This window comes from Cylas formicarius, unplaced genomic scaffold (genome assembly GCF_029955315.1).
Source record: "Cylas formicarius isolate icCylForm1 unplaced genomic scaffold, icCylForm1.1 PGA_scaffold_5__7_contigs__length_24384050, whole genome shotgun sequence".
NCBI lineage: Eukaryota > Metazoa > Arthropoda > Insecta > Coleoptera > Brentidae > Cylas > Cylas formicarius.
The window spans coordinates 23,285,601-23,312,573 of record NW_026844341.1 but is presented as its reverse complement, the minus strand read 5'-3'; the positions used below and the strand labels follow the sequence as shown (position 1 = coordinate 23,312,573).

Below are 26,973 nucleotides of genomic sequence, written 5' to 3'. Positions count from 1 at the left end.
TTTCCATATAAAAAATCTTATTGATAGTAGAAGAATAAAAAATACATTAATTAAAAACAAGACCTAGTTATATCACTCATAATTTCTAATTATACTAATAATAATTGTTAAAAAATGTAAATTGGCTGCTGAAATAATTAATGAATTGCATTAAAGTTTCGGGTCTCTTTCAAGGCATTTAAATTGCGAAAATCCGTGGTGGGGTCGTTAGGAAATCGAAATAAATGGGGAACACAGCAGGCGCAATCGAACTAGGTTTCGTGCTTCGGGAACGTATTCGGGAAATGAGGGCGCATTTCAATTTCTCGTCAAGAAACCGCCGGCGAAATTAGCAACTGCTTTAGGGGGGAACTCGAATCGGTCGAATTCGCATACTTTTCGATTTCGAACTGCTACTTTGCTTTTTATTGCTATTTTATTTTTCCAATTTTATTAAGGTTTTTATTATTTTTTGGGGCTTTTAACCATCAAATCGATTTATTTTTAATATATATATATATATATATATATATATATATATATATATATATATATATATATATATATATATATATATATATATATATATATATATATATATATATATATATATATATATATATATATATATATTCACGTATTGATTCACGGATGGAAAAATGTGATGACACTATATTCCGGGATATCATCCGTTCGCTTGTTGAACTCCGACTGGAATCCTGCTGACGTTTCGCCAAAATCTCACTTGGTATCTTCAATGCTCGCGCTCCGAGTGTTCGAAGTGTTTTCGGAGCGCGAGCATTGAAGATGCCAAGTGAGATTTTGGTTAGTTTTGGTTAATAATATAAAATAATTATAAAATATATAATTATTTATTAAAAAGTATTTATTAAAAAAAACGTTACTGTTTAGCAACTATTTTTCTATTGACTAAAGAAATTGTTATTGGTATTTATTTTAGGATTTTTAAGCGGTCCATTTCACCCCTGGTATTACGCAAAGGGCGAATATAATAATAACAAAAAAAAATTGGTTAACTTTTGAGGTGGGCCTTCTTGCCCCAGGAGAGCCGCCTTGCCCCACCCACTGCTCCTTATGATAACGTGGACCGCCTAAATATTTTTTGTGTCCAAAGAAGTGCATAATAGGCTATTAATATAGCTTTCCAATAATTCTGGAATTTAAAAAGCAGTCATAGAGGTGGTTCTACGTGCTTTAATAAAAATTTTTTATGAATATATCGGCATGCCCAAAAGAATTTTAATTTTAAAAGAACTTTAATTTTAATTTTAAATATATTTTTTTGCGCCTCCACCATGCCGTCAAGAGTTCGTCCAAAGCTCATGGAATGAGCATTGAAATACTTTCCAATTTTACGTAAAGAACTATTAAGTATCTCCATTTTTTTAGTAATCGTTATTCTCAATTTCCTGAAAAACATTTTCATGTCGGTATCTCACATCATGCTTGTAAAGTAGGTAAAAAATGTTGAATAGTATCAGAGTATAAGGGAAAGCATTAATTTATTGAGGTCAAAATGGCTTACAATACCCCCAAATATGAAAATTTTCATTTATTTTATGTTAGATTTCTTACCATTAACATGGAACTCAAGGGCAAGTGCTCCATGCGAGTGAGACAATTGTCACTTTTAATAACATTCGCAGTTTAGTGCAGCTGTGAGTGGCGCTTCAAATGCGAGTGGTGGTGATGGTGGTGAGAAGCGGAACAGAACAATGGCGAATTTAAAAATTCTACTCCAAGAAAAAAGCGGACAAGTCAGTGAAATTCTGGCGAGTATACTTTACTCAAAACAAATTGTTTATGACGATTATCGTTTGAAAAACATTCCGCTAACTTTAAACGAAGGGTCGCTAGTTCAAAAGTTACCTAACAGTTGTCTTATAATTTCTTCCTATATACAAGCTTAATCTCCCCTCTCCTCTGAAGCTCAATAATTTCATTCTTAGTGTATATTCTTGGTTTCTATCGAGTCTTATTCTTGATACTGCCTGCCTATAAAGAATCTAATGATCACGGGTTGCCTATGAGGTCACGTATTACCTCATGTTGTCATTATGGATAACGATTTCTTTGCTGACTCCTACTTCAAATCAGAGCTTCTGGAAGGAAGGAGATACAGTGTACCCTCTGAGGATCAGAATATGAGAGTATGAGATATGAATAAACGGAACTACCTAAACTAATCAACCTATATAAACTTTGCAGCATACAAGTAATTGTACTTTATTCTTTTTGAGTAAAAAAAATCGTTATTTTTGTTTGTTGATATTTTCTCAATGCAAATTTCATATTCTCAGTGTGCTTCTCAACCTTCCAGGACTCTTGCATAATATCATCAGTTACATTATCAGTAGATTGTAAAAAAAAATGTAACGATTTTAGCAGCACAAAGCGCTTCAGAATAACTTGGTAAGTCGTCCGGTTGCACATCATCGTCGCTTTCGTTACCAAAGCTTCGAGGGTTTGGCTGTAAAACTTCAGTAATAATATCATTATCCGTTAGATCTTGGCCGCTATTGCACATCCAATTACTTAGGGGAACCTCCCAGTCATCGTCGTCATTATTTTTGTACTTCTCGAACCACTGAGGTAAGTCACCGTCTGTATCAAACTCATCTTCCTATTTTATCAGATGTATGTCCAAAGGAGTTTGAAATAGTAATTTTATGAAAGAAATATGTGGCAATGATTTTTGGAGTAATTTTGTTCAACATGTCATAAGGAACGGTAAACTGATAATCTCCAAGACAACGTGGATGAACTTATTATTAGTGTAAATTCTGTCGACAGTTCTGCACATAAAAAAATTAGGTAAAGTAAAAATGTTGAGATTAAGATAGGATTTGGAACCGCGAAATTTGTTAGAGACCGGACCTGATTGACGTTGACTAGGCACATGAAACATCTGGGCGCTACGTGTAGATCTATCTAAAATCCCCAATTCCAAATTCCTGTGCCAATATCGCTGGCCAATGCTTATAGCCGTGGTGTAATGCAGACTATTGGTCGACTTTTAGTTTCTGTCGTGATGTGAGGGCCAATAAATATAAAATAGAAGTTTGAAGGTTGTTCTAAAATTCATTTTATGTGATTTTAGGTTGCAAAATGCCACGGACTTGTAAAAATTCCTCAGATTGAGGAAGAAAACTACTAAATAATTTGAATTCTATCACTCCATAATGAAATAACTGACGATATTTATTAGTTTTGTTAATATAATTTAAACTAAAACCGCCACATTTTTTTATTTCCTTATAATAATTTATACTTTAATAATATTGTTTTTTGATGAAATAAATATTAAATTAAAAACCTACGTGTGGTACTTATTTGTGTATCAGATTCCGTGTTTAGAGCATAAAATAAGATGCATTCATGCATCAAAACAAGGAGAGAAAAAAATTTTTTTTGAATATTTTTTGTACATTCTGGTATATTATGAGGGCGGTGAGTAATGAAGAAACATTTAAATTCATTGACCTAAATGAAAAAACCGCAGCCGCCCCCATAACATCCATTGTTATCGTTAACATTGGCATACTTCGAAGTTGTTGACAATTGTCTTGCGGTGCGCTCATCCTAGCATCGTGATTAATTTTTTTCTGATTTAAACGAATTAGTGACCGATTAAGTGAATCGAAAATATGGTTTCCCGCCGCCTATTGAAAAGGTGCCCCTCTACGCGACCATTACCAAGTCACGAAGAAGTCCCGACTGACTATCGCGACTACCGGTCGCCAATGACAATGTGAACGCGATCGGAGTCAGTGGTGTCGTTGGTCCTTTTTTAATGTCGAACGCGCGCGCCTTCTCGTTAGTGTGAACGCGTGAGTGGACATTTCTCCGTACATTTTTAGGTTTTTCAAGGTGAGCGGCGATCGTTTTCGTTAATTATTATTTATCGCGATTCGATTATGGCGTACAAAGTCGCTAGAGCGGTCTAACGACGTTTCGGAACAGGCACGTCGTATTTTTGCTTCGCAAGGCAGAAACCTGACCTGTTCTGACGGTTATGTCTATTTTCCTTTATATACGTAAACCTAATTAAGACCTTCTATTATTATTTGATACACCATTTGAATTTTTAATATTAGAAACCTCTAAGTTGATTGCAATATTATATTGGTTTAAAACCAGTGGTTAAATTTTTAATGAACATACCTTTTACCATAACCATATTCACTAAAGGTAAATTAGCAGATCGATCTTTCAAACTTTCCTTTTGATAATAAACCCAAAATAACAAAAGCAAGCGACAGGACAAAGACTAAAATTAAAAATAAAACCAACAACGCGTTGTCGTTGTCTACGCTACCGTCCCGCTGGCGCGTAATCCTACTAGCGAATTGACGTCACCATTTTAAAATTTTCGATTGCTTGTATTTGTTACACAGAACTACGAAATTTTTTTTTTGTGAACTGTTGTTTGTTAATAATATAAACTTACTTTTATAAGCAACATTTTTCAAATTAAAAGTTTGTTCAAGTTGCCTATTTTCTTGCGTGTTCCAATATTTTCGGATCGGAGCTTAAAGAAGGATGCGGGCAGTTTAATAAGAGGTGATCATTTTTTAAACGGCAATGTAAATCAGGCATCGCCATTTTCCGCAACAAGGGGAATTTCATGCAGCCGGCCGGGTTCAAAATGTATCGGATTTCCGACATAACTCGAACGCCGCCTCTTTTAAAGGCGATAACATCAGCGTAACCATTGGTCAACAGGCCCTTTAGTTAAAGAGTCCGCATAATAACTTTAACAATATTTTTCTCGAGCATTTAAAACATATATAATGTATATAAAATTTAAACAAAGTGTTGAAATAATTCGATATGAAAATAAACGTTAAGAAAACTAAGGTAACGGTAATTAAAAAAAAAAGAATGTCCCACAACCAATACAAATAAATGGAAAGATACTAGAAGAAGTGGGCAGGTTTCAATACTTGGGATGCTGGATAGATAACAAATTAGATCCAGACGCAGAAATAGGATCGAGAATAGAACAATCCAGAAACTCTTTTGTACGCTCAGAAAGCTCCTATGCGACTCACGAATCAACCTCGAGCTGCGTTTAAGACTCTCGAAATGTTATGTGTGGTCTACTCTCTTGTACGGAGTCGAAAGATGGACACTAAAAACACAAACCATTAATAAACTAGAAGCTTTCGAGATGTGGACATATCGCAGAATACTTAAGATACCATGGACATCGAATACCACGAACGAAGAAGTTTTGCGCAGGCTGGGAACTGAACGAGAACTATTCAAACTTGTGAAAGTCCGTAAGACTGCATACCCGGGTCACATCCTGAGAAACGACAAATACCGATACGCACGGCTCATCGTCAAGGGAAAAATCGAAGGTAAGCGGGGGCTGGGTCGGAAGAAACTCATGGCTGCGGAATATACGTCAGTGGACTGGCATGGACTTCGAAGAGCTCATAGGATCTGCTGAAGACAGAGAGAGATTTGCCACTGTGATATCCAACCTCCACCGATGGAGATGGCACGTCAAGAAGAAGATCAAACGTATATATATTCCACATTTCGACCTTAGTTCGATTGTCGAAATAATTAATCGATATCAATAAATTTATTTAAATTCATAAAAACTCTTGTTTTAGAACGATTTCCACATGGATGGTATCAATTTTAATGAAGGTGCGTGTCCCGGAAGCGTTCTAAAATAAAATGCAAACGAAGGTTTTAATAAATATCCTTATGGTTACTTTTATTCTATTTAACAAAAGGATTGCAACAAATACGAATCAACGATTATCTTGGGAGACTTGTAACATATGCGGACATGCAGACATTCTTAAGGAGGTCGTTCCAGAAGATACTCTCTTATTCTCTTAGTCCATTAGTATATTATAAAGATGGTGCCCCAAGTCATACCTCTGGACTTTTGAGACCATTTTTAGATGACAACTTCCGTCAAAAACGTATAGGTATCAACGGACCTGTAAGATGGTCTCCACGAACTGCAAAGTAAAGTAAAGTATATAAAAACTGATACAAGCAGAATTTCGAGGGGCAATTTAACTTTCGAAACTCTACGAAGGAGACCAAGAATTGTTTTAAGTGACATTAAAGAAATAAAAGAAAAATGGAAAATGGTCTCCAATTTGAACAACAGTTTTAGGTATAATATTATGTTGTGTTCTTTAGTTATAATTTTATTTCGTATTATTTAATGTAATAACTTATAAAACACATCTAAATAATTGAATTTTAAATTATTGAATTTATTGTACGTTACTTGGATATTGTTTTTAATAGATTAATCATGGCCTACTGCCAAATATAAAGGAAAATGGGATAAAATTACATTTTGAGCTTATTTTTCATAATAAATTTACGCTAATATATATTTTTGAAAAGCTTAAATGATTTCCAACTAACGTAAAAAATAATATACAGGGTGTTCAGTCTAAAATATAACTCTTGAATAACTTAAAAGACAACGGAGAAACGAGGGTGATTAGATTTTACCCTGTATCTCGAAAACCAAGAGTGCCACGATAATTTTGTTGACGGCATCTTTAATTTCACAAAAAAGTAGCACAGTGTCGCTTAAATCGCACCTTTCTGAGATACCCGATGAAATAAAATAAAAATAAATGTGACAGGCCCAATATTAGCTGTAATTATTATAACATCAAACTGCTAAATAACCAAATTTAAACAATGGTGTTGTGCAGCATTAATTATTTCAAACATAATTTAAATTTACTAGGTGATTAACTAAAAATCTTTTTTGAATATCCTAATCCTAATGAGTGCGCAAAAAAGCAATCCTAGAATGAACTCGTCTCCTTAGTCGCTCATTGGTGAGATGGAATGTGTAAAAATGAAGTTCTCGAATAACTCGAACTGTTTTTGATATGTCAACATGAAAACTTGGACTCACTGGTTTTTCGAGACCCATCACTAAAGTGTTTAGGTTTTGGATGTCAACGTGACCCAAGTAACACTTAAGCCACTTTTTTTTTAATCTATTCCAAGTTGTCCCGCACAGATTTGAGGATTTGTTTGGGATCGTTGTTTTTTTTGTCACTAAAGTATAATTCAACGGAAATGTAACAAGTCGCCATCTTCAATTTTCATTTCGCGGACCAAAATTGCACGCCATCACGCAGCTACCATAAATCTAATCTTTATTTTCCAATTATATTATCGTCCGTTTAGTTTTATTGGGGATTTACAGCCCTTTGGATAGGTAATATATAACGTTCCTTAATGCTTAAATAAAATTTATTATTCCGAACCGATATTAGTGCTCTTTAGCACGAATTAAAATAACAAAATCGAATTATAAATCGCGGGTAACGGGCAAATATTCATTTTCGAATAATACAAATAATATATAAGTATATTCAATAATCACACATTTGTATATTATAACAAAATAAAAAAGATAGAAAGCTTGCTTGTCATTCCAAAAGTGAATCAATCAATGTTAAATAGTAGAAATACTTAAGTGTTATTTAGTACAACCTGGTTTATTTTTCCTTTTAACATACATGCCAAATTTATACAGTTGTTTATGTTTTATACCTTTATCATTTATCATTTGCACTACATTTCACTTATGATCAAACGCTACTGGGAGACAGGTCAGCACTTAGAAGACATCGCATAGCTACGCCAGTTAAGATCATTTTTTTAGAGTCCCTGCTTTACGACAACGGTTGTGACAGGTGGACGCAACTACAGGAGGCAGATAGACTCAAAATTTCAACTGATACTGTTGGTCGACGCCTAGCTGCATTTCATTGATCTGATACCAAGAAACCCGGAGCGAGCACCAGCGTTGTCCCCAAAAAATTTGCTAGTTCTTGCAGTTCTTTGGTCATATAGACGTATAGTGTTTATTGAATACCAAAAGAAAAATATAACTTCCAAAACATGTTATTTGGTGCAAATACTGGTCACACTCTCTACATTTTGATAGTATTAGGTTTCGCGGGTCCTGATCCCTCAGCCCAGTTTCAGTAGGTTTGATTAGGGAACGAGGTCCATTTTTATGTTAATAGCTTCAAATTTCGGACTTATCGTGTTTCATAGGAATGTCTTCTAAAGTATGCCTCCGTAATGAAAACTTCTAAATAAATCCCATCTAGCCTGGTTATCAGCGTGAATATAACTCATCCAACACATATTGTTCAGGTGAAAGAAACATAATACGATCTTACACACCCATATTACCATCGTGTAAAATCTTAACAATATTTTTATTTAACCATGATCATGTAGAAACAAAATAAACTTGCGTGCATAGAAATCGACCTTTTTGACTTCCATTTCTTTTTTTTTCAAATAAGTCTAGCTCGAATTTTTTAGCTCATTGTCCAATGTCCAATTTAGATGATCCCGTGCAAAGCGTAGGCGTGCTTGTCGATGAGTTGGAGCAAGTTTTGGACCAATTTGGAGTCAAGTTATTTTCCTTCAGTCTTCTTCTCTCTATCTACTACTAAAATAATAACAACTAACATATAACAACTTTGTTACTATCACTATAACTACTGCATCAACACGTTTCATTGCTCTGACAAATGTAAACTCATGCTCAAGCATATTAAATTGTCTTTCAAATAGTATGTTTATTTTTTGGGTCAGATGAATAGAAAAAAAAAAAAACGAAAGTCAAAGATTGTGAACCGATTTGAATGCACGCAATTTTAGATTCGGTTTTCTAATCGATACGTCGTTGCATCTGAAATTAATCGTGCTTAATCCCGCGTACTACCTTGGGTTAACGACTGGTTATTATCATCGACCGATTTAATCCATTACGGCGGCGGCGATCAGAGATTGCTAATTAATTACGCCTCCCGGAAATTTTTCATATCGCAACATTTTTCATATCCCACCTTCGTGGGCTGCACCGGCAATGAAATTTAAGCTTAACTAAAATATGTACACCTGCATTCGTTGCGTCTGCATATTGTTTTAGATTGATGTTTTGTTTTGTGGTTCGTTATGCAGATTTTATTACCGACGTACATTTTTAATGGTCGCGAAAGTTGTTTTATGGTCAGTTTACCCGTGTCAATGCATTTTCGAAACTGTTTACTAACGTCACGGACAACAGAATCAACCCATTTTCCGATCCGTGTTTTTAACAGTTCATTTTTTATGTGAAAAAGATAAATTATTCACGTGCGAGCACGAACCGTTCGGTTATAATTTGCGACCAATGTGCACGGCTTCCATTTGATTTTATAGTTAATACAGGGCGAGTTAGTTTTTTGTTGCCGTACTACGGTTTCGAGAACCAATTTCCTAAGACGAAAACATTATACAAACTCATAAAAAAAGTTCATATAAACGTACAGGGCGTTCCGTTTAAGAGGGGCCTATACCTTATCTGGAAACCTACAAAAAAAAATTAAATACAAGGTGTTTCTATTAAAATGACTTTTTTTCCTAATTGTCACTTTTTATATACAGGGTGGTAAAACAAAGTTTCAATTTTTTAAATAGATAATAATAGATAGATAAATTTTTGCATAGTCCTTTCAAAGACAAATTCAATGATATATATGAGTATGGGTCTGTGATGCACCGTTTCGAGCTTAATAGGGATCATCTTCAGAATTGGGGTTAACTAACCATCATTTTTGGGTTGCTTATTACCTTTTCCAGCTTCCGGGGTACAGTGTGTTGAATATTTTTAAAAAATAAAGAGGTAATTTTGATTTATCTAGATAAAAGTTGTGTTGTTCAGAAGCGTCGCGGAAGATATTTTAACGAATATTATTGGAAAAGAAATGTACGCCACTGAGTTTTTTGACTCTTCAGTTATTTTCGTACTTTACCTGGTTTTTCATCAAAAAAATGAAAATTTAGTTCAAAAAATTAATACTAAACGAACATCATCAGCTTCACTGCAGGCATGTGGCTTATGACGTAATCATTTTTGCACAAGTCGTTTTTTTAAATATTGAACACTTCGTTTATTGAAAACCAATCATTACTGGATGTATATTATTAAGAATAAGAATATTTTTTAAAAGTATTTTTTTTTATTTAAGGACCTCATTTACAAGATTCTTTAATTGCGAATGTAAAAGAACGTATGTATTATTGGAACATAATTGCCAATTAAGCCAAACCGGTAACTCAGAGACCCATATATACCAACAACTTTTGTATTTAATTTTTTTTGTAACCGCCGTAAGTTTCGAGATAAAGTATAGACCCCTCTTAAACGGGCCACCCTGTACATCCAGCAATAATTTCAATAAACGGAGTGTTCAATATTAAAAAAAATTGGTTTATGCAAAAATGGTTACGTCATTTATTTATTTATTTATTACAAAGGTGCCCTAACATGAAGAACTAACTTCACAATTTACAAGGACACACTAACAATTATACCATTATTTAATTAACAAAGTAAAACTTATAAGCAAGTACCTACCTATATCTACGATAAGCAGAAGATAAAAAAAAAACAATAATAACAATCAAACTTACCAAACTAAACCAAAACTAACACTGTATATTAAGTGCGTGAATTACAAAAAACAAATGTGAAAAAATAAGGAAAACAAATCAAAAATTAAAATAAATTTATAGAAAAACCCTAATTGCTTGATTTCGAAAGGAATTAAGTGATAACGCAAAGATGTCAACGTGCGAAAAATAATTATTGTAATGTCTATGTAAAAGAGATATTGGGGAATTGTTACCTAAGTTTGTATTAAATCTAGGCACGTAAAATAATGAAGGAGTTCTTGTTATAATGACTCTGGCCTTGAAGGATAGTTTTTCCAACAGTAAAGGACAGTCAATCCTACTATTAATAATATTATGCAAAAATATAGCACTGGAGATAATTCTTCTAACAGATAACTTCAGTATATGGTAGAAATTAAGACTAGCTTCATACGAATGAGTTAGTAAGTTACGGTTAAATCTAAAATTTAAATGGAAAACAAACTTTTTTTGTATTCTCTCGATTCTGTCTATATATTTATGATACTGAGGACTCCATATCACACCGCCATAGTCAAGGTGAGATCGAACGTAGGAATTGTATAGAATAATAAGCGATTTGTGATCCTGAAATTCCTTGCTAACTCTTAATATAAAACCTAAATTTTTATAAGCTTTTTTTACTATATTCTCAATGTGGATATCAATTCCAAGATCCCTAATCTGCTCTACTTTTTTTATTTTTACACCATTGAATGTGTAGTCAAAGTTTATATCATTTATCCGCCTGCTGAACTTAAGACAGATGATATTCGATTAGTATTCATTTTTTGAAATAAATTTTCATTTTTTTGCTGAAAAACCGAGTAAAGTACGAAAACAACTGAAGGGTCAAAAAAATCAGTGGCGTATATTTCTTTGCCAATAATATCCGTTAAGATACCTCCCGGGACGCTTCTTCACAACTTTTATCTAGTTACTGTAGCGCACACTGTACCTTGAACTTTTTTCTTTTTGATACCTAACCTCCAACCGTGCGATGGCGCATGTTGTTAGAAACACCTATATATGTCTATGTATGTTCCCAAAGACTTCGTTTTCCAGATACAAATGCCAGGGTTTGTTTTTACGAAAACAATTATCAAAAGTTGGTACCCTTCGTTGACTCTATATTTGAGCGCTTTTCAACGTTTACAAGCTTCTACCTCGAAATCGAAGTTTCCACAGATATATGTTTATAAATACCTTTTTTCAGTTTCAATGAACTTCAGAGAAAAAATGTTTTTGGTTTTTATTTTTTACGCAAAAATGGTGTCAAAAGACCAATTTAGCAACAGAATTCCAAAAATAAGTAATAATAATTAAAGTCGTGACGTCAATGTTACGCCAGCAAATGAAAAGTCCAAAGTTGTGTACAAAATTTTCAAAAAATATCTAGAGCGATAAGAAATTTTTGATAAAAACCACTGTGGCTGTGATTACAGCTCACAAGTTATCATACCCTTAAATATCGGGACCCCATTAATAGTCTATTTAAGCGGTTTTTAGAAAAAAATGAACTTATAACATTTTGACAATAGAGACACACCGTAAATAAATACGGAGACAAGAAAGGACGGAAATGTCCAGAAAAATTGTGATAAGCGGATGAAAATAAGAAACAAACCAATAAATTGAAAACAGGTAAATCAAAATTCAGCAAGTTTAGTAGATTTCGAGCAAAAAATTAATTAAATTTGGTCAAAAACGAAACGGTCAGCGCAAACATTTGCATTCCGCCGGTTGGTTATTGTTCGACAAATTTCATGATCCCCGGTTTCCTGTCAATTCCATTTATTTGAAATTAAAATTATAAAAGGGAGCGGCGCCGCCATTTAGCGCCGCTTCAAAGTGGTCTGTTTTTTTGTATATATATATATATACGAGCCGTCACGGACGGCGGATTATCCATTATTTATTTATTTTTATGAGAGAAAAAGTATGTTCGGTAGAACGGAAAACGAAATTTTTCGGACAGATGGTCGAATAATTTCATTTTAACTTTAAATTCCGGTGCCCACGAAAACGTTGAATATATTGAATGATATTGACTAAAGCAGGAGTTGTTCAAAAAACATCTTACCTCTCGATCTCAGGGTCGTGAAAAACAAACGCATTAATTAATTAAATTCGTAATTTAATAGTGAGGTAAGACAATGCCTAGGCTAGCTCATTAACAATCAAGAAAAATTAATAAAGTAGAAAAAAAAAAACTAAATCAAAGCCAAGTTGGAAGGCGGTGAAGGGCACCCCGGTCAGTCCCGGAAGGTGGTAGGTAGGCGCCGAGTGATTCGAAAAAGGTAAACTTATCAACCCGAGGTTCCAACCCGTAAAGGAAATAAACAAGTGAATCACGAACAATAATTTATTTCCTCCAACCTGGTGGTAGGTGTGAGTGTCAAATCTCGCGGTGCAAAAGAATGTAAGACACTATAATTTAAGACTATAAGTTCCGCAAACTGTTCTTGAAGAGAACAGGCCACTTAAGCTACCCAAACCTCAAGCTGTCCCGAACGTTACACGTCTGTCACTATCCCGGGAATCAAGCCAAGATGGAATGGTGGCTCAATGGGACAGCCGCAGGTGGGCAGTCCCAGTTAACCCAGCAAAGTCCGTCCGGAAAGCCGGCTGCTCGATAGGGGAAACTCCACAACTAAACATGTACCCAAGAGACAGCATACACTGCAAGACACCAAGTCTGGTCTGGTATTCCGGTGAAAGAAGAAACCAAATAAAAAAAAATAAAATCGGCATAAATTGAGGAACACTGATTAATTGGCGAAATGGTTCCAAAAGGTAACTTACCTCGATTCGAGGGTTTTCCGGGAATGTGGGGCAATGACAATTCTTTTCAAAATCCCTCGTTGCGGAAGATTCCCATTCCAAACTCCAAATAGATCCAAAAGTATGGGAAATCATAAATTAGTGACCAATTTACATATCCCCCTCTTATTGGGGTAGCACTACCGGCTCAAAAAGAAATCGGTCACACCCCCAAGCTTCAAAAGCTAGCGTACAAAATGCCGAACGATTCAGACAACCAGTTTTATTAAAAGGCTAAACGGGCACAAAAAAATTAGAGGGAAAACGTCACTCTTGCCAACCTAGTCGACGGTACGCCGCCAGTAGAACGAACAACCGAACTATATCTGTGGTGATGGCCGTATGGCCCGTGCCAAAGAATCGAGATTGCGTCAACGAGATCGAACTACCCGAACGCTATCTATGGTGCCGACCGGACGGCCAGCCACAGAAAATCGAAGAAGAATAGGTTAAGAAACAAAACAATGTTTACTAGGCTCGCCAAGGAATACCGAAGCAATGAAAAGCAAATGTGGTCCCTAGTCTCATAGGGTGACAGATGGTAATGGTTATGACTCCTTCTAATGCGCAACTAATACTCTGTTTTTTGCATTAGTATCTCTCAGTAAACCGGTGTCACTTAAGAGAAAACCAAGCGAACAAGGGGCCACGCACACAGCCGTTGCAGCATAAAATGGTTAGGTTATGGAGTACAAATCCGGAACTAAAGAAACCGAGTCTACAAAAGAACCCAATAAACAAGAATTTTAATTGTTAAGAAGCACTCGCCAAACAGCAAAAGGTGAAGGAAATGGACAGTACAATTAATTCTACAAGGTACTAATAAAATAAACCCGTTACTTCGCAAATGTGCCAGCACTGGTACTTTAAAAATGCTAAATTTTACCATTGAAATATGAAACCGTCACAAACAACGTGATTTTTAATAACTCATCCAGGAAAAAGAAGACATACATGCCTTTTGTCTATGTAAAAACCATAAGCTCATACCAAATAAAGTTTTATGTCATCAAACTCTGTGGGCGGTAGCAGCGTTGTCGTCATTTGCACATTTTCCTTTAATCAAAATATTTTATATGGCAAACATGTAAATACTTATGACCTATAATGTTTCACAGCCTTAGATCAAAACATGGAGCAGATATTTTCGGTAAAAAATATATGGTGCCTTTAAATACGCATCACGAAAAATAAGATTAATAATAAGAATCATTACGAGAAACATATTATTAAGATTTCAATAAAATTATCACGAACAAAACCACAACTTCAGTTATGGGGTTGGCTTCAGTTAATGACTCATATCATCAATGACCACGCAATAAATCGAAATCGTGCGCCATTGTTAAAGATGGCGCGTCACGAGAATCGATCCCCATTCTTTTTTCGATTTGCGTTTGGTAACTCTCAAATCGCCTAAAAAAAATCGAGATCCACGCCGAGATACCAAAGGCCCATTCACGTACCAAAACATTTATTACCGGATGGGTGTTAATTAGCGGCCGACCTTCGCGTCTAAAATAAATATTATGAAATAAATGTTATTAAACTTTTCGTCGGCGGGGACTCGCTTCCTGTACCAGCGACTAATAAAATTCGCGGAAAATTGTAAAAAATTCTAAATATTTATTCAGCCAACTTGCGGAATGTTTTAACTTCTCTAATAACTCCAATTAACGAAGTGAAAATGACGTGGTCGCCTATGGCACTTACTTTAATGTAACTGAGGATAAAAATGTAATTTTTCAATATCCAAATAAATGGACTGAGAGAAGATTTTTGCAACAACAGTTAAACAATTCTTTACAGTAGCAAAGTAACTTTTGGAATTTAGAATGGCAAAGATTTCGAGATCCAACCACGGAGCTTTTTGCTACAGCTTGTTTCTGCTGCGGATATTCTTTAAGTGATGTTTTTTTACTACACCATACGTTTTTTCTTTTTCAAATGGTATTTCTGGATTTGTATTTCTTATTTGAAAATAAAAATTAAATCTGTGACAAAAATTACTGACCAAAATGTTGTGTAAATAAAACACTTGTTTCTGTTTGTGCAAAAGTATTTATTTAAAAGTAAAACATCAAACACACAAAATAAGTTTTTGAAATATTAAACAAACTTTAAGATAAAATTATTTACTATCCTTTAACAAAAAAATTAGTTGCACATAAGCTGTTTTATAGTGTATTTGATTTTATTTTAAACTAAATGTTAACAACAAACTTAGAAAAGTACCCGACGGAAGTAATTTGATTGCAATTTACAGAATATTCTGAAAATAAAATCTATAAAGAGAACACAGCTTTAAGAATACACGGTAAATAAGTTATTATGCATATTAGTAGGAAACAAAGGCGAATCCAAAGCGTAACTTCTGGTTAAACACTCCTTTCGGATTTTAATGAGCGAGCTGAGCTGATAATTAACCCCCGACAATAGGAAGACGGAGAAAAGGTTCATCCAAATGTCAAATATTTACAGTCGCCTAGAGTTTCGCGTGGCGTTGCCAGATTTTCGCCGATGAAACTTGCTTTTCGCTAAAGGTTCGGAAAAACATATTCACTAGTGTTGAATTTTAGGAAATGTAAATGTCACGGGGCGAGGGTAGTCTTTAAAATTGTCTATTAAAAAAACAGAGTAATTTTTACTGACTGTAGAAGTCGAAATGTAAAAGCAAGGTGTTATTGGTGAAAATGGTGTTCAGAAATTTGGCAACAGAGAATCTTTTTTCCGTGTTTCCCTATTATAATTTGCGGTTTCCACAGACATTTTTAGAGAAATGAAATCTTAAAATTTCCCTGGGAATTAGATTTTTTCCTCGGTTTTCGCAAACTGGCAACGCCGCGTTCTGCTAACAAAAAGACACTTTGGCTCGACCGGGGTGTGGGTCTGGGGCAGGTCGACCTTCGAACACAATTAGAGCCCCCGCAGAAGAATGGCAATATTCGCCAGAGTTAAATCGGCCTCATTTGCCAAGGCGAAAAATGTGGTTTTTAATTAATGGTTTTTTAAGCGTCCCCCTCCCCACCACCAATGCGGGAATGGAGCTTCCGAAACTACGTATACGGTGGACTAAAAAGAAGACGAGACGCAATGTTGGTTGGTCAGCAATTGTCAGCAAATTTTCCCATAACTTTCTAAAGACCTATTAACCATTTGCAGCATTTTCTGTGTTCGTTTTTGAATCGTTAGTCATTATTGTGTATTCTTTTTACATATTGTGCGTTTGCAAAAACTTGCCTTTATTTATAGGTTAAATAGGATATTAAATAATAACGATAGTTTGCTTAATAAAACGTGTGCCCTGAAATTACATATAATTATTTTTACCAAACTTCTGGATTCTTCCTGCGTCGGTTTTTGCTGACGTTTCGCCAATCATCCTGTTGGCTTCTTCATAGCTTGACTGAAACTGGCTCGCATTTTACTCTGTACCTGCTTATATATTATTTGAGGGCGGCGGAGCTAAATGAGGGGCATAACCACTGTCTTAGTCGTAAGGCTCTTTCGTGTTCTTTGAGCCTAGTTGATATTTTTTTCTTCCGGTCTCTCCGCATATGCATGGAATGCTAACTGTTGGCATCTCAAATAGAATTTTGTCTTTGACGGACCGAAGATGTTGAGAGATTTTCGGACAAATAGTAAATCTGATTTTGACGTTATACTTCTTTGTTTTGAATGTAAGGCAGTGGCAAGTGTAGGATTGCTTTCGGCATCATTGCTATTGGAAAGTTGTGGTGACCTGTATTTTTTGAGGGAACGCTTAATATCTTTAATGTGGAAATCATTAGAGAGAAGAGCAGAAGTAAGGTGTTTTAATTCTGCGTTCAGTGACTCGGACAAGAGAGTTGATAACCGATGACCCAATGTCAGGTCTAATTTTCTATTGATAAGAATATCCAAGAATGGAAGGTTTAGGTTCCAACTCAATGGTAAAATGTATGTTAGGTTGTATAGAGTTTAAATGTCTAAGAAAATCTACTAGGGTTTCTTGACCATGAGGCCAAATATGTCACTACGTACGTATGTCGCTACGTCGATGATAGGCTAGGAGATGCTAGGCTCAAAGAACACGAAAGAGCCTTACGATTAAGACAAATAAACTCATCAGTCGTTGCCGATTAAAATTCTTGTATGTAATCAATTCTTCTACCAACAAAAATTCCGAGACTCTATAGAAATCTATAAGCAAGCAATCTTAACCGCGACTCAGGTCTCTACCAGCCATCCAAGACGGTGTTTATGCATCTCATTTAACTCGACCTCCCTCGAACAATATATAAGCAGGTACAGAGTAAAATGCGAGTCAGTTTCCGTAAAGCTGTGAAGAAGCCAACAGGATGATTGGCGAAACGTCAGCAAGTTCGACTCAGCAAAAACCGACGCACAAGGAATACAGAAGTTTTGTAAGGAGCGTTATAGTAGCCTGTGGAGGCTTCTGACATATAATTCTTTCCAAATATTTGACAATCAGCCGACGAAAGAGAAAATAAATAACTACTCTCCAAAAGAATTGAGAGTAAGGTTCGATTTCCGTAATAAATGAATGTTTTGTAATATAATTTTGTTTCATACCTGTTTAACAGTCCTTGCGACATTTGAGTAAAGAAATGACAATACCAAAAGTTCTTGATTGCTTTCGTGTCGAGTTCCTGCCTTTAATTTTGCGTTAGTACTTACATGTAATTTGTAAAATTGTATAAATTAATCTAGACTGCAGTCCCGGGCCCTTATTCTTGACTGAATAGAATCACTCCCGAAGAATCACTCTCTCAGATCTTTCTATTACGAGCACAGACAGTAGAATTTTCAAAAATTTTGGTCATTTTTTTAAAAGTTGAATTTGAATAGGTACATAAAAAATTGATTCGACCCTTAAAGCACTTTTTTTCCAAATTTTGAGACCCTTTCCAAATAGCGCAAAACGCAAGACTTCGGTCGGATCTTCCGGGCAGTAAAACCACACTTGGTAGATGAATTACGGCGTCGCATCTCAAGTGCCGGACTGCACTCAATCCCCAACAGAAGCAAGCATGTCTTATTTTCGCTCTTAATTATCAAGCGCAAGGCCAGCAGTTTTGGGATAGAGTCCTCTTTTCCGATGAAGAGATCTTCCAGTTTTCCAACAAGTGTAAAATCAAAGTGTACAAGAGCAGACAACCAGCTTTCCAACCCTCGATTAGTTGATACGTACACAGTTGCAGGCGATTTCAGTGTAAATGTATGGGAATGCATTGCACCCAGGAGAAAATGGGATTGGGGGAAGAATTGCTAGTCAAACTTATTCTGAAATATTGCAGAACGTTATATGGTCTCCAATGTGCTTAAAATAATAAATAATAAAATTTTCCAGCAAGACAATTGTCCACACTGCAAACATCGTTAATGGCTAATAAATGCCAACGCTGAAACCTTGCCATGGCCAAGTAACAGTCCTGACATCAACCCAATCGAAAACGTATGGAGGATAATGGTGAACCGAGATTGTACAAAATATTAAAATCCTTCCTAGTATTTCTTCTGGTTTTGTTTATGTTAAAATGTTGGCTCCCTGTTGATTTGTTACAATTCTTGCATTTACCAAAACCTTTTTAAGTTGTTTACTTGAATGTTAAAAATTATTTTTTTATTTTTATAATAAAAAAAAGTTTAGCATAGACGTTTTTTAATGATCAAACTTAAACAATGAAATTGAACGAAATACAACATATTCTAATAATTCTAATTTTAATACGCATTCTATATAAGCACAATGTACATTTGTTGCAAGATATAAACTTTGTTTTGTTAAAATAATAATTATTATTATTATTACTAGTTTTGAACTAGTTTTGAAATGAAACTAGCTGTACCGAAGTATAACAAGTGGGCAGTTTGTTTAAGTATGTGGTTAGTGTGTGCTTATCAGAAAATGGTATAATGACTTAGGTAACTTTTTACTATGACGGAAGTCTTTCCATTACGGCCCCACAAAAACAAATTTGTTTAATTTCATCCCTTCGCGAAAAAACATGTTCTAGGGGAAATTAACAAATATTTTAAGAATTTTAATCTTTACTTTGGCCAGACGGGGTTGATCAATCGACTCTGCTATCACCAAGCCGGTTAAACCTATAGTCAAACTAACCAAAACGCTATTAAAAATATTAAAATATTAGAATTCTGACATCTTCAGCCGAAGCCGAGTTGGTTCATTTCTAGCTGAGAGGGAACAATACATTGTTAATAAATAAAACCTCGAGTACATTACCAGTGTGAAACGGGGTTGTGCAGCGCTTAGTAATGCGATTTCTCATATATATCAACGACCTTCCTTGAAGGGTGGCCGGCGTTGTTTGCGAACCATACTACTTTCTTAATAATTAAAAAAAAGTCTCAGTGGAGCACTTGCTTGGACAAGGTGCAATTTCGACTCTAAACCAAATTGGTGTCACCACACAGAACAAGTGGCTAAAAAAATCTCAAAAAACAATTTTCTAATACGTAGCCTAAAGGGCACGGTAGATTGTAACATATCATCGACAGCATGCCATGCTCTAATTGGTTCGCACTTACTTTATGGTCTGATAAACTGGGCCCAAACACCCGGTGCAGCAAGGGTCTTTGGCCTTCAACGTAAGGCAATTAGAATAATCACAAACCTCCAATACAGACAGAATGTTAGATCTAAATTTTAGGAGCATAAAATTATTACCCTGCCAAGTGCTTATTTATATACTTATACTACAAAACGCGGAATAGGGACAACCTCACAACCTTAATGCGAGTAGGTACAAATTGCTACTGAATACATTTTTTTAATAAACTAAAGCCCGAGACCAACTCCCAAAAACTTGGTCAAAGATTTTTGAATAAAGCAATCCTTTTACAGCTTCTCTAGATATCATTAACTATATCTTGTCAGATGATTGCTACTCTTCGAATCCTCGCGTTCGGTGATAAGTTCCTGTGATAATCTTCTTTCAGCTTAAATGTATGTTCAGATGCCCTCAGAGCGCTTTGTTTTATGTATTATGCTTTATGTTTTATGTATATTGTATGTTCTCAATATTGTGTTGTAAAATTGTTCTCCCATGTTATATTTTGTTGCCATACTTTCTATGCAACATTCTAATAAATGAAATGAAATGAAAATGAAAAAGTTGTCGAATACTAATACCAAGTGTGGAGAAAATTGAAGTTATATTTTCTCTTTTGGTTAGATTTCTTTTTGTCTTGGATAATCGATAAAATTTATCGATATATGAAAAAATAAAATAAAATATTTCTGTTGACGTTAAATAATTCTTAAGCGATTTCAATATTATGCAAATTCTTCTCCCCATATGAATAAATTATAATTACCCACCCATTCTAAAATTTACATTTGAAAAGTAACAGCTGTGCTTATGGTTCTCGCCTTCCTCCTCACTTAAGAGAACTTTCAGAGAATGTTCTTCTTCTTCTTTGCTTTTCCTTAAAGTGGGCACGTCAACCAAGGACATTCGCCCATTACCGATTACCGTTTCAGAGAATATAATACTACTTTCTTTGAACCTGTGTAGAAAAAAGGTTGATTGTTACTTCACTTTTTCTTTGAGACTTTTAGTGAATTTCCCGAGGAAGGTAACCGCACTAACGCGTTGCGAATTGGAAACAGCCGTCGCCAATCGCGATACGACGCGCATGATTGTTGTTCCAGTTTGTTTAACAATTAACACGGGTTTCTGAGAAACGGCTCGGTACAGCGTTTAAGCGAATTTTCATCGGATGCCGTCGTTTTTACATTTTCGACGCCCGGAATGACAAGGTCGTAGCGCAAAAATTGATTAAAATTCCGGTTACGATCGCACATAACATTGAACGAACGTATAAGGTTCCGATTATTTAAATATTTGTCCGTTAGGCGAGTATCTGGGTTTGCCGTCTGTATGTAAATATTCTTCTTGAAGTGGCTCCTTATTAAACCACTTGTCCACTGTCGAATATTCATCAACCAGAATAATTTACCTAATCTTCGTCGGCATGAATGCAGCCAATGTCGCTGCTGAGAGGCAAATTTTATTTAGAAAGAGAAGTGTAGTAATGGGGATTGCTTTTTTTATCATACGCCTTAATATTAATGGCAGGTAAGTATAATAAAAGATGTTTTATACTATTTCTCAATTTTTATAACTGGGTTATCTTCTTTTGACCTGGTTGTGATGGATATATCTTGACCATCTCGTGAAATGTTGAATACCTGGTAATAATTTCATGCGGGTGTTGGTTAATAAACACTTGGTTTAATGGCAAATTGCTGCATCGCGTTTATGGTTGCAGTAATGTATATGTAATCAGCAAAAGAAAGTTTTTTTTTTGCGTAAGTGCATATTACATGACTTTCTTTATAAATAATTATTTTTAGCGTTCTGAATTAACTGTGCGACTTTACCTTATTTTATTTTAAATTAGCAGCGGATATTTTTGGGATAATTTTGAAATAAAGTGAAATATCTCAAAAAGTAAGGCATTTGGGTTTAGAACATACTTATGGAAGATTCAGTTTGTTATGAAATACAAAAATACAGGGTGTTACATTTAAAATGAGCCTGTACCAGTATGGTATTATATTATATCCAAATTTTTACCTGCAACCCTATATAGCCCTGTATAGCTACCTTCCTTACCATTTATGAGCGCCATCTTTGCCATACACCTTGTTGACGTACCCTGTATAAATTAATTTCCACGTGTTAACGAAAATGGTTAATTTCATTTTTTCATTCTTGTGACATGATAACAAATATTTGTGCGTATTGTTTAGAAATAAAAAATATTTTATTGGTTAAATGTATACTTAGGCAAATGCAAATGAAATAATACTTCTGCAAATATATATATTGTGCTACTTCCTGAGCAATATATATTTTTAAAATGATAAGAAGACTTCATTATTTAAAATTTCGATACATATTAGCACAGGATATGCGAAAAATAGGATAAAAAACGAAAAAGTGCCAAAAAATTCTTTTTTTTAATGGAAACAACCTATTTCTATAATTTTGTCGTACTTAGCACTAAAAACTAAGGCAACTTTATATACGGTTGTATATGTCTAACATTTTTACTTTTTGAAACATTTGTCAAAAGTAATACGCTATTGCCAATATAAGTTCAGTTAGTGTAAGTTGGCTATGACGACGTTTAAAGAAAACAAGTGCTGCCACAATAATTTACCATTTCATAGTTGACCATAATCTTGAAGATCCAAACATTATGTAAATGTAATAATTATTTTATTGTATTGTTCAATATGTCCTCCACTTTGAGCAATACATAGAATACAGTATAAAGGGTTTCTAAATACATAATTAAAATAAAAAATTTCAAAAACGGTTAGACTTAAGTATAACACATTATACACAAACTATGTCTAGAATTTTGTATATAATTAAAAAATGAAGTAATACACTAGGTGTTCAATTTAAAATAAGAAATTTGATATTCTCCCACGAAAGATTAAACATCCTGTATATACCAAATTAAAATACATTGAAGGTTTGTAATACCTCAATTAACTTTTGTATTTAACTTTTGGCTCCATACATAATTTCAGTACGAATTATATCGGTAAATTTTATACAAGTATCTTTATTATCCCACATATTTAGAATACAATCAGTGCATTATGGATTGCGTCAAGTAGGTCGATATAGATCATGCAAATGAGGCAGAAAATTAGATTAAAAATGTATATAATAAAAATACACACAATACAGTGACGTCAAACATTAATAGGTAAAATATTCGTTTAAATTATAAAAACAGTTTTCTAGGAGAAAAAACTTTAGTTTGGATTGAAAAATGTTTACTTTACTACTGCTCTTTAGCTCTGGGGACAGTCTATTGTAGACTCTAATATGGGTGTTCGTAAAATATTTTTTTGAAAATTCTAGTCTATTTTTTTTATGGAGAAACAGTCTTTGTTACGTGTATTATAGTAGTGGAACTCTCTGGTTTTTTGTAAGGTATTTTTATTTTTATATACCCACATACACCCTAAAGGCAGTATTTTAAACGCCCACAAGAGGGGCCCGCATGAACTATCCGGCCCACATTCCAGCAATACACCTTAGGACTAACCAAAACAGTTTTTTAATTTTTTATTAGGACACAAAAACTGTGCAGCTTTGAAGAAAGTAATTGGCATTGAGTTTCCCAAGATACGTTCCGTCGAGTTCTAGTCCTAAAAATTTAGCGCGTTTTTTTATTTCAACGGCCCCCCGCCCGACCAGACAGAACTCTTCTCTATGACAACTTAATAAAGAGCCGAGTCCCAATTTTCGACCAAGTTCCAAACTTCATCTTCATTTACTCCAAATGTTTCTGCAGCCCACTTTCTTTCGGGAGTGTTAATTTTTAATTTTTATCTCATGCTGCTGTTGATGGGGTTCCGGTTATCTTAACCCATCGACAAACTCTCTTTCTGAATATGCAAGTACTTACCAACCCCAACAAAGTCCAAGATGTTTTATTGACTGAAGAACTGGAGGAATAAGAGTAATTTTTATTTACGTTTTTGGTTAGTATCGAGTACCAATGTCATTTAAAAACTTGCATTCCCTTTTATGGTACAGGGAATTATAAAAATGAAAAGGGCAACATTTTACTGCTCGTCCAGCGATATTGGCAAGCCCGCAAAATTGTATTTGTAATTTGAATGGTAACGTGAAGTTATTTTGCGTAAAATATGTGACGGCATAAAAAAATAAAATGCAAATCGTGTTATTTTTTGTTTTGCGCCTATTTTCGGATCGACTACCGCAGGATATCCAACCGCAATTAGCAGGGAATCCCTCAACACAGGATATCGATTATCCGATGACGACAGCGACAAATAATGCACAGAATAAATAACGTTAACGTATTTTTCATTCACTAGACGCGTTAATTACGTTTCATGTATATCGCTTTTAATGAATTTACGACAAATGACTTGCCAACAAGTGGGATTAACCCATATTATCACAAGCATAAAAAACACTTTTTTGCTCTGAAATTGTTTATTTTGTGTCAAAAAAAAACTCGAAACATACAAAAAAATACTGGTGCGTGAACGAACCAGTGGGAACAAACACTAATAATGTTTTGGGGCGCATAAGATGTAACATATAATTTATAAATAAATATAAAAAAGAAAGTTCAAATGATACAGAAAACGACTAATGTAGAAGCTGATTTGGTACAAAAAAACGCTTAATATTTTATGGTGAGTGAGCGCACCACTGGTAACCCCCGGTTTCATTTCTGGTGATATTTTAAAAAGCATGAAGTATGTAAATAAATACATATTACACTTATTACAAACGTAAATTGTGTGGTTGTGGCAGATTCTACAACTTCTTCGGGTTTTATTAGCATGAACAATCATGAGGTGACCTTGATTATCTTAACGCACTTCATCTATGGCAGGTGCAAGATTTCTTTGAGTAATTGTTTTTAAAGTCGCAAAGCAATGTAAGAATTAAAATCAAATCAATCACTTTGTCATCAAAAAATATATAAAAAATTTAAAGCGGAGTTTTTCCAGAAAAGCTATTTCTGGTTAAAACACTATTGTCTTTTGATGTATAAAACTTATTTCCCAGTATTTCACCTATGGATGTGATAGATTTAGCAGATTTTACCCTAACTCGGAAACAGGTTAACCCATTGGTGAACCAAGATTTATCAGATTGCTTATTAGTATCTTTAGACCAAAATTATTTTGAATTTAATGGACAGATTTATATCTCTAAAGAAGGTTTGTTTATGGGAAACCCACTTAGTCCTTTGTTGTCATAAACCTTCACACACGGACACAGTCATACATAACAGCTCAAATCACCCTCATACACACAAAATGGCTGCATTTACCTATTTTATACACAGACTTCTTAATACTCCACTCTCAACAGAAAATTACAACAAAGAACTTAATATCATTAAACAAATAGCACTGAACAACGGCTACAATCCGTCCATTATAGATAAAATTATAAATAAAAAACAAATACAGACAACAGTAAACTTTATTTATCCCAAACCTACATACGAGAACCTAGTGAAAAAGTCCAAAATCCTAACAATCAGGTGTCTACAGGTTGAAATGTGGATCTTGTTCTAAAATTTATATTGGACAAACAATCCTTCAAGAAAGGCATTAACGAGCATAAAAGAGCGTTTAAAAACAATAGTTTAGATTCTAATTATGCTACATTTTTGACGACAATTTTGATATTTTACATACAGCCACAAAAAGTAGAAAATTAAATTTATTGGAAGCCATGGAGATTAACAAAATGAGACATTCAAATGTTAACGATCAATTAGATTTAAATACCTCTCCTTTATTGAACTTAAATTCTCACAACGTTAATTAAGGTTTTATTGTCATTTTTCGGTATATATGGTAGCGGGTAGTTTGTAAATATTACATTTGATAAAGACACGGTGTGTCCAGACAATTGTCCTGTCATAATATATAATTTCGTGAAAATCTGAACTTTTAGTTCTTATTTATTTTGATAAATGGATTTTCATCAGGGAAAAGCCACCTCAGTTCAATATTTTTTAGTTCCTCACACGATCTAAATTCATCGGATATAGGTGTAGGTGAGTGTACTCAATCTGACCTTTCTTCCATTTGACAGTTGAAGCAAGCAGGTCGTTTGCAAAAAAACATAGGGTTTCATCATCTGATGAGTCCCATTCAGGTTCAGCAGTTGATGAATTGCAGGGCTGTTGAAGGGCAGCTGTATCATTCGATGTATGTAATTCGAAAGTTCCAACTATATCAGTTGGTTCCCCAAACTCTTGTAGATTTATGTTATCGTTCATATCTTCTTCGCCAGTCAATATGTTCTGTGAATATTTTTTCACGTTTTTTTTAGCATAAATTTATAAGGAATAGAATGGAAGAATATGTAAATTCAAATAAGACTTACGACTTTCATTGTTATTGTCCTCATTCATCACGATGACCTCCATAGCCGCCTCTGATTCGTTTTAAGTCGGAAATGCCATGTTTTACGAATTGCAACGTTCACTGCACAAGGCACAAACTAATACTGAAGAAAACACTAGTTTTGTTTCACAGATAAAACTAGTGGTGCATTCACACACCAGTAAATATTTTCAAAAAATAAAGCATAATCAGTATAGTATTTCCAATGTATGTTTTCTGCGATGTTTTCTGCATGCTAGAGACTTAACAAAAATTTCAATACATATCCAAAATATTTGTTTGTACTATTTTGGATTTACTTGAAAATGTGAGACAAACCAAAACCAAAGAATATTCTTAATTCTTGATAAATGTCGAGATATTAACTTAATGCTCTATAATAAATAGCTGAAACGAGTCAAGTAAGTAAAAAACTTGGAAATTGTTCTTGACTCTCAGGTAAACTTTGAGGCTGGTATCGGAATTATTGTCAAAAAGTGTTTGAGAAACCTGGGCTTCACTTTGAGAACTACCAAAGGGTTCAAGAAGTGTCACTCAGTAATAATTGTGTACAAAAACATTAGGTGTGTAGTAAAGTACTTACTCGCAGTTTGGAATCCTATTTATAGTAAATATATCATCAGAATAGAAAACGAACAAACTTTTCAACAACTTAAACTTTAGATACAGAGATAGACTGTTTTACTCGTAAGAAG

At 34.5% G+C, this 26,973-nt stretch overlaps 2 protein-coding genes across 3 annotated transcripts in view; one reads left to right on the top strand and one right to left on the bottom strand.

Moving 5' to 3' along the window:
• LOC132702114 (uncharacterized) overlaps positions 1–26,973 on the bottom strand; it is an 81,834-nt gene that overhangs the window by 12,601 nt on the left and 42,260 nt on the right. The gene's annotated exons all lie outside the window — the stretch shown is intronic.
• The window catches only part of LOC132702113 (uncharacterized), a 52,220-nt gene continuing 28,980 nt past the window's right edge, over positions 3,734–26,973 (top strand). Inside the window, exon 1 of the mRNA XM_060670552.1 lies at positions 3,734–3,870. The gene's annotated coding sequence lies outside the window, so the exon portion shown is untranslated. The remainder of the gene's footprint in view (positions 3,871–26,973) is intronic.